The sequence below is a fragment of the Hordeum vulgare genome, chromosome 5H (assembly GCF_904849725.1).
Source record: "Hordeum vulgare subsp. vulgare chromosome 5H, MorexV3_pseudomolecules_assembly, whole genome shotgun sequence".
Classification (NCBI taxonomy): Eukaryota; Viridiplantae; Streptophyta; class Magnoliopsida; order Poales; family Poaceae; genus Hordeum; species Hordeum vulgare.
In genome coordinates this window covers 174,862,368-174,871,002 of record NC_058522.1, presented here as the reverse complement: position 1 = coordinate 174,871,002, position 8,635 = coordinate 174,862,368, and positions in this window count along the sequence as shown.

Genomic DNA, 8,635 nt, shown 5'->3' with positions numbered 1-8,635 from the left:
CAAAAGATCCAAGAACTAAAATCTTGCCTTCCACTACAAGGAGAGGTAAGGAACTGCCATCTAGCTGTGCACTTGATTCACCTTCAGTTTGAGTAAGTTTGCGACATCGCCTCCTGCTAGAAATCTTGATATGTCGCCTGTGCTTGATGATGCTACTTCTGCTGCCCATGATGCTATGCTTGATACTATAACTGATACTATGCCTGATGATGCTATGCTACATACTATGCCTGATGATGCTATGCCTGATACTGCTTTGCCACTTGGTGCATTCCTTGATGCACATATTGCTAGAGTTGCTGCTAGATGTGATGATACTTCTGAAACTGTTGATACTATTGAAGTAGAACCTGCTACTATGCCTGAATTGCCTATTATGCCTGATACGCGCTATGTTATGGAGGGATAGATAGCTGAGGATTTTCTTGCGTGTAAGGATATCTATGATGTTGAGAATTTACTGCGCAAGTGGAAAGGAATGTCTGTGAAAGCTAGGATGAAATACGACCCGAAGTTTGCCACTTCGCCTATCTTTGTGACCCTGAGTTAAGCACTCTAGTCGAATCTGATCCTTTTCACGGTTACGAGTCTGAAACGGTTGTAGCCCATGTTACCAAACTGCACGATATAGCCACCCTATTCACTAGCGAGGAAAAGATATGCCACTACTATATGCTCAAGTTGTTTCCTTTCTCGCTAAAGGATGATGCTAAGACTTGGTTCACTTCTCTTGCTCCTGGTTGTGTGCGTAGCCCCCAGGATATGGTCTACTACTTCTTTGAAAAATATTTCCCTGCCCATAAGAAGCAAGCTGCCTTGCAGGAAATATACAACTTTGCTCAAGCTGAAGAAGAGAGTCTCCCACAAGCTTGGGGAGGCTCATCCACCTACTGAATGCTTTGCCTAATCACCCTCTTGAGAAGAATGAAATACTTGATATATTCTATAATGGACTTACCGAAGCTTCCAAAGACCACTTAGACAATTGTGCCGGTAGTGTTTTTAGGGAACGAACCGTAGAACAAGCTGAGATTCTATTGAATAACATCTTGTGCATTGATAATGCTTGGACTAATCCCGAACCACCTCCTAAGCCAACTCCAAAAAAAAGAGGTATTCTATTCCTCAGTCCTGAAGATATGCAAGAAGCCAAGAAATCTATGCGAGAGACAGGCATTAAATCTGAAGATGTCAAAAATCTATCACCTATCGAAGAGATCCATGGTCTCGATAACCCGATACAAGTAGTAGAAGTAAATTCTCTGCGTAGGTTTGATGAGAGTGATATTCCTTTTGATAAACCTGCTAGCTTATGCTTGGATGAATTTGCTAACTTCGTTGCCAAACAACAGAGTTTGAATGATTATGTTAGCAGACAATTGGAAAACAATGCTCGTATGCTTGGTCATTTAAGTGCTTGTGTGGACAGAAATGTCAATGATCTTAAGCTTCCGAGTAAACATGCCTCTATGGTTACTACTCAGGTAGAACAAGTACTTAAAGCTCATAATGACTTGCTCAATGAGTTGAATGACAATTCCATCGGAGTCATCACTAGAGGCGGTAGAATGACCCAGGAACCTCTGTATCCTGAGGGTCATCCGAAGAGAATTGAACAAGATTCTCAAGGAGTTAGAACTGATACACCTAGTCATCCTAGAAAGAAGAAGAAAGATGATAGGGATGTGCACGCTAGCAACCCTGTTGCTACTACACCTGAGAGTCCAAACGATGCATCTGTCTCTGATGCTGAAATACAATCTGGTGATGAACTTGAGCCTAATGATAATATCAGTAATGATGTTCATGAAGATGCTCAACCTAGCAATGATAAGGATGTGGAGATTGAACCTAGTGTTGATCTTGATAACCCACAGTCTAAGAATAGAAGATACGATAAGAATGACTTCGCTGCTAGGAAGCACGGTAAAGAAAGGGAACCATGGGTTCAGAAACCTATGTCCTTTCCTCCCAAACCATCCAAGAAAAAGGATGATGAGGATTTTGAGCGCTTCGTTGAAATGATCAGACCTGTCTTTCTGCAGATGCGTTTGACAGATATGCTCAAAATGTCTCCGTATGCTAAGTACATGAAAGATATTGTAACTAATAAGAGGAGGATACCTGAGGTTAAGATTTCCACCATGCTTGCTAGTTATACCTTCAAGGGTGGAACCCCGAAGAAACTACGTGATCCCGGTGTGCCCACTATACCTTGCTCCATTAAAGGCAACTAGTTTAGGACTGCGTTGTGCGACCTTGGAGCCGGTGTTAGTTTTATGCCTATTTCTCTTTATCGTAGGTTGAACTGGATAAGTTGACACCCACCGAAATCTCTTTGCAAATGGCCGACAAATCAACTTCTTTCCCTATCGGCATTTGCGAGGACGTGCCTGTTGTGGTTGCTAACACCACTATCTTAACAGACTTTGTTATTCTGGATATTCCCGAGGACGATGCCATGGTAGTCATCCTCGGAACACCCTTTTTAAACACTTTAGGAGCCGTTATAGATTGCAACAAAGGCAATGTCACTTTCCATGTCAACGGTAATGAGCATACAGTGCACTTTCCAATGAAACAATATCGAGTACACTGCATCAATGCTATCGAAAAAACTTCATCGATTCTTATTGGGAGCTTTGAATGTCCTATTCCTCGTGTTAAGATGAAGTATGATTTTCTTGTTGGGGAGATACACATCCCTATTGAGGTTACCTAGTGACTATTCGAAAATTCTCCGTTCTCTTTTGCGATTCAAAAAGGTTTGTCGAGGAGACTTGATCAACCTAATTGACGAATTTCTTTCGATGACCATGAGATGGATGAATTGAGGAGTCACAAACCTCTGTTCCAAGCTTTCACTTTAGGTTGCTTAGAAGAAAAATGATAGGTTTAGTTTAGTTTTCCCTGTTTTCTATTGTAGCGTTCGGTGGAAAAGTACCCCGAAAATAAATGTTCTCCGAACGTCATGAAAATCAAGTATGATTTTTTCTGTAATTTTTGAAAAATTCTGAGACAAAGAGTTTGTCTGGGGGTCACACCAGTGGGCCACAAGCCCTAGGGGCGTGGGCACCCCTCTAGCCGCGCCACCCAGGCTTGTGGGGCCCATAGGCACCCCTCCACTCATTCTTGCTCTCATCTGGTTCTCCTACCTCCAGAAAAAATTGTTTCGCAGCTCAAACCCATGTTCTTGCTCCTCTTGCTGGGATTTTCGATCTCTTTGCTCAAATTACGGTTCTCCGAACTGTTTTGGGGAAGTTACTCCTTGGTAAGTGACTCCTCCATTGGTCCAATTAGTTTTTGCTCTAGTGCCTTATACTCCGCGTATTTTTGCTGCCTTGGTGACCATGTTCTTGAGCTTTGGATGCTAATTTTAGATGGTCCCAAGTAGTTTTGATGGGTAATATGGCCTCTAGGCACTTGTGGGAGAAGTTTCTATTAGTTTAGTTGAGCCTTGTTCACTTTTCCTTAGAATCACTAAAAATATAAGAAATTTTCAGAGATAGAAAAGGGAAAAGATGAGGAGGTTCCTAAGAGGCTCGTCAAGCCGTGACCCCAAGGATGATGGGAGTGAGAAGAAACCCAAGTATTTGGTCCCTCGAGTCGCAGAAGTTCGAGCGTGCGAGTGGCCAAGCGACGTGTTCTTATGCGCCACTGGAATCTATGAGGACTTTTATCACTTGGTGGAGAACGCAAGCCTTACCGCATTTGTTGAAGATAAGTGTCCGCAATACCTCCTTCTCACAAATATCTTTGTACAAAGCTTTAACTTCTATCCGAGGAAGAATCCTCCTATGGTTGAGTTTAAACTTTATGATATCCCCAGCGCATGTCACTCCAAGATTTTTGCAATGTTTGCCAGTTACCTTATGTTGGGGATATTCATGAACCTCGTCCACGGGACTTGGAAGCTTTCATCGGTACAATTGTTGTAGGAGAGTAGAGAGGAGTGTCTTATGCTAGAGCTCCTAGCATTCATTTTCCCGTGCTTCGGTACTTCTCACTTTTTGTGGGAAAATGTTTGATTGGCCGTGGGAAAGCTGGGTCACTTAGTTCCCCAGATCTTGCGGTCTTGTGCGAAGCCCTTTAAAGCGATAAAACTTATAGCTTGGGCGCTATAGTAGCTCAACGGGTGAACCTGAACCGTTCTAATGGTGTTGTCTATGGAGGTATCTATGCTCCTCGTCTTGCTAGACACTTTGAGATACCTATTAGACTGGAGGAGGAAGAATAGGTTCTTCTTCCCGAGAGATATCTAGATTACGATAGCATGGTTCACCATGACTTTCTTGATAGAGATATAAATAGAAGGATGATTTATAATCTGGTGTTTAGTCAGGGTACTCGTGAGACTATTACTTTCCCTTCTCCTTCTTTGTTCAATCTTCATGCACGCAGGTGCACTATTATACCCTCGGACATCTACGCATATTGGGGCTTGGCCCAACCACAGGTGCCCGTGCCCGAGCCGCCAGTCGAGTACCAGACGCCAGTTTATCAGTGGGAGCCAGAGGAGCTCACACAGCAGTGGAATCCTCAGTCCACTCCGGAGTACCCAGGAGCTGGTTATTCCCCTCCTTGGGAGTAGACCAAGTTAGGCCAAAAGCCTAAGCTTGGGGGAGTACGTGTTCTCACCGACTTTACATTCTTGCTTATGCTTTCACTTTGTTAGCCGGTGTTCACACTTTGCCACTATATCATCCATAAACAACAAAGTTGTGCCATATGAGTCCACCATACCTACCTATGTGCGGTATCTACCTGCCATTCCAAGTAAATTTGCATTTGCCACTCTCTAAATCTCGAAGAAATAATCTGTTTTGCATGCCCAAACCGCTCATGTGGTGACAGGGGGCTATTGGTATCTTCCATGCTAGGCATGTTATCCTTGATATGTGTTTATTCACTATCATTCACGAGAACGGGGCCGGTAATTGGAATTCCCAGTTCCTTGCCTAAATCGAAAAGATAATTGCAAACAAAACTCCCCAGGATTGATGTTGGTATGGACGGTACCCGAGGATTCGGCTAGCCATGGAGTGCGATTGATTGGTGGTGGGGGAGTCAAAACTTTACTTTTCTGTTTGGGAACCGCCTATAGAATTTGTAGCGTGGAAGATGTTGAGAACTCTTAGTCATTGCGTTGACAATGAGAGCATGCCACCCAAAATTATTATATCTGTTTTCAAAGCTTGAGCTCTGGCACCTCTGCAAATCAATGCTACCCTCTGCGAAGGGCCTGTCTATTTATGTTCCTGATGAGTCATCCTCCTCTTACAAAAGCACCAATTAGAGAGCACCTCTGTCATTTTTATGCTTTGCTTTTAACTGTGTTGAGTATGACTATGACTGGATCTTCTTTGAAGGTGCTCTGCATTTACGTTTTGTGGTCTCAGAAAGAGCTAGTGAGATACCATCTATTCGTACTGCTTCATGTTGTTTTGATTGAAGTATTGATCTTTGAGACTCATTATTATTTGCTCGCTAGTTGATTATGCCATTGATATGAGTTTACCGTGAGACCTAGATGTCATTTGCTTATGTGGTTTGCTTGTGATCTTGCTGAAATTCTGGTTGTGAGTTAGACATAGTTGCAACAACAAGATCAAACAGAGTTCGTCAAAGTTTTTCTTTTGTCTCTTTCAGTTTGTCAACTGAATTTCTTGAGGACAAGCAAGGCTTTAAGCTTGGGGGAGTTGATACGTCTCCGTCGTATCTACTTTTCCGAACTCTTTTGCCCTTGTTTTGGACTCTAATTTGCATGATTTGAATGGAACTAACCCGGACTGACGTTGTTTTTAGCAGAATTGCCTTGGTGTTGTTTTTGTGTAGAAATAAAAGTTCTCGGAATGTGCTGAAAATTTAAGGAGATTTTTTCTGGAATAAAAGAAAAATACCTGCGCAAAGATCCACCGTAGGGGGCGTGCCAGTGGGCCACAAGCCCATAGCCGCAGCCACCCCCCCTAGGCCGCGTCGTGCAGGCTTGTGGGGCCCACATGGCACCACCGCCCCCAAACTCAGCTCTATATCTTCCGTCTCGCCCGGAAAAAATCAGAGAGAAGGTTTCATCGCGTTTTGTGATACGGAGGCGCCACCACATCCTATTCTTCATCTGGAGGGCAGATCCGGAGTCCGTTTTGGGCTCCGGAGAGGGGAAATTGTTGCCAGTGTCATCATCAACCTTTCTCCATCGACAATTCCACGATGCTCTTCATCGTTCGTGAGTAATCTCATCGTAGGCTTGCTGGACGGTGATGAGTTGGATGAGATCTATCATGTAATCGAGTTAGTTCTTGACGGGGATTGATCCCTAGTATCCACTATGTTCTAGATTGATGTTGCTACTACTTGGCCATGCTTAATGCTTGTCACTAGGGCCCGAGTGCCATGATTTCAGATCTGAACCTATTATGTTGTCGCTAATATATGTGTGTTTTAGATCCTATCTTTCAAGTTGTAGTCACCTACTATGTGTTATGACCTGGCAACCCCGGAGTGACAATAGCCGGAACCACTCCCGGAGATGACCATAGTATCAGGAGTTCATGTATTCACCGTGTGTTAATGCGTTGGTCCGGTTCTTTATTAAAAGGAGAACCTTAATACCCCGTAGTTTCCATTAGGACCCCGCTGCCACGGGAGGGATGGACAATAGATGTCATGCAAGTTCTTTTCCCTAAGCACGTATGACTACATACGAAATACATGCCTACATTAGATTGACGAACGGGAGCTAGTTACTTATCTCTTCGTGTTATAGCTGTTACATGATGAATCACATCCGTCACACTCATCCATCACCAATCCACTGCCTACGAGTCTTTTACTACTGCTTCTCGCTACGTTACTTTGCCTAGGCTTGTCCCTTGCTACAAAAGGGATTGGCCCACTTTGCTGCTATTGTTGCTACTCCTGTCAGTTTGCTGCTGCTGCTACTGCTGTTCCTTGGTACTTCACTGTTACTTGTTGTAAGACTTTTCTAGAGACGTAGCCGGGGAAGCATTCTTCTCAAGAATAATCCCTCGTCAACGTGTTATTTACTGGCGCGATTGATACAACAGTTAGGAATAGTGTGCCGTCAACAGATTGTTTCTAGCACCGTTGCTATCATACTACCTTGCTACTGATACTTTGCTTGCAGACACTAATCTTCCAGGTGTGGTTGAATCTGACACATTCAGCTGCTAATACTTGAGAATATTCTTTCCCTTCCCGTCGTGCGAACAAACTAATTTTGGTTGAATACTCTATCATCGAAAACTGCTGCGATCCCATACGCGTGTGGGATATCAAACATTCTTGCTGGGTTTTTTTCACTTATTTACTTTGGACATAGATAATCTACAACACACGGGACGTAGGGTTTTACGCTCCCGAACGACCCGAACCTGTCTAAATCCTGAGTGTGCATGAATCGGTGATGGTCTTTAAGTCCCCATAGTTGAACCACAAAGGTACCACACAAGTCCCACAAATTGTCGTACACCGACATCTTTTGGAGAATGCCCGGATAAACGCGTGCCCGACAAGACTGCCATCATTAGGCTATCACTCCACTGCATCAAGCTAATTGTCTCCATCATCTAGGTGTCGAGAGGCCATGCAGTTAAGTAGAGCTTGTCGGTAGATGTAGCATCATGGTGGATTTATAGCAGCTTTAATGGCACACGTCCCCCGGGGTTGCAGGAGGAAAGAAGGTAGCTAGGGGAAAACGACACAGAAGGAGAGGCAATCCTTGCCTGGAAACCTTGCTAGTGTGACACATGAGAGTGCATTTAATGCACCTATCCTAATCCATAAGGGTTTGGTATTTGCACTATGTTCCGGTCAGTAGTTTTAATGACCATTTTAGCCACTCTGGAAACCCCTTGTTCTATAAAAGGATGTCCATGGCTACCTTCACAAAGGTCGACACTTTCTCCATTTGCATCTGTAGCCGCACTCCTTCAGCACTCTTATGGTGTTTTTGCTCTCCTGTATGTTGGGCCCACATAATCTACAACACACATGACATAGGGTTTTACGCTCCCGAGCTGCCTGAACCTCTCTAGCCCTCCGGTATGCATGAATCAGTGATGCTCTTTGTGCCTGTCAGTCACCACAGTTGAATGGCAAAGGGACCTTGCAAGTCCCATAGATTGTCATACCCCGACATGCTTTGGAGAATGCCCGGTGACACGAGCACCCAGCAAGACCCCCACTTTCAGGCTGTCGCTGCACTTCATCAAGCTAATTGCCTCCATCAGCTAGGTATCATGCGGGCATGCAGTTAGGTAGAGCTTATTGGGACGCGTGGCAGCCCGTTCGATTTATAGAAGCTTTAATGACACCCGTACCACGGCGTGGCACGAGGATAAAAGGTAGCTGGGAAAATGACATAGAAGAAGAGGCAATCCTTGCCGAGAAACCTCCCCAGTGCGACATCTCACGACATCTCATGAAGCTACCTTGGCTCAAAGGAAACACAAAGAAGCATTTCCTTGTAAACATGGCTTCTAAGGCAAACAACTAGGTGTCTAATCCCATACATACAATGCATTTCCAAAAATACACACAATATGCACGATATTTGTAGATACAACATGGCATCACAAAACAACTATACGACTCAAGCATTTATTAATGCCTCATA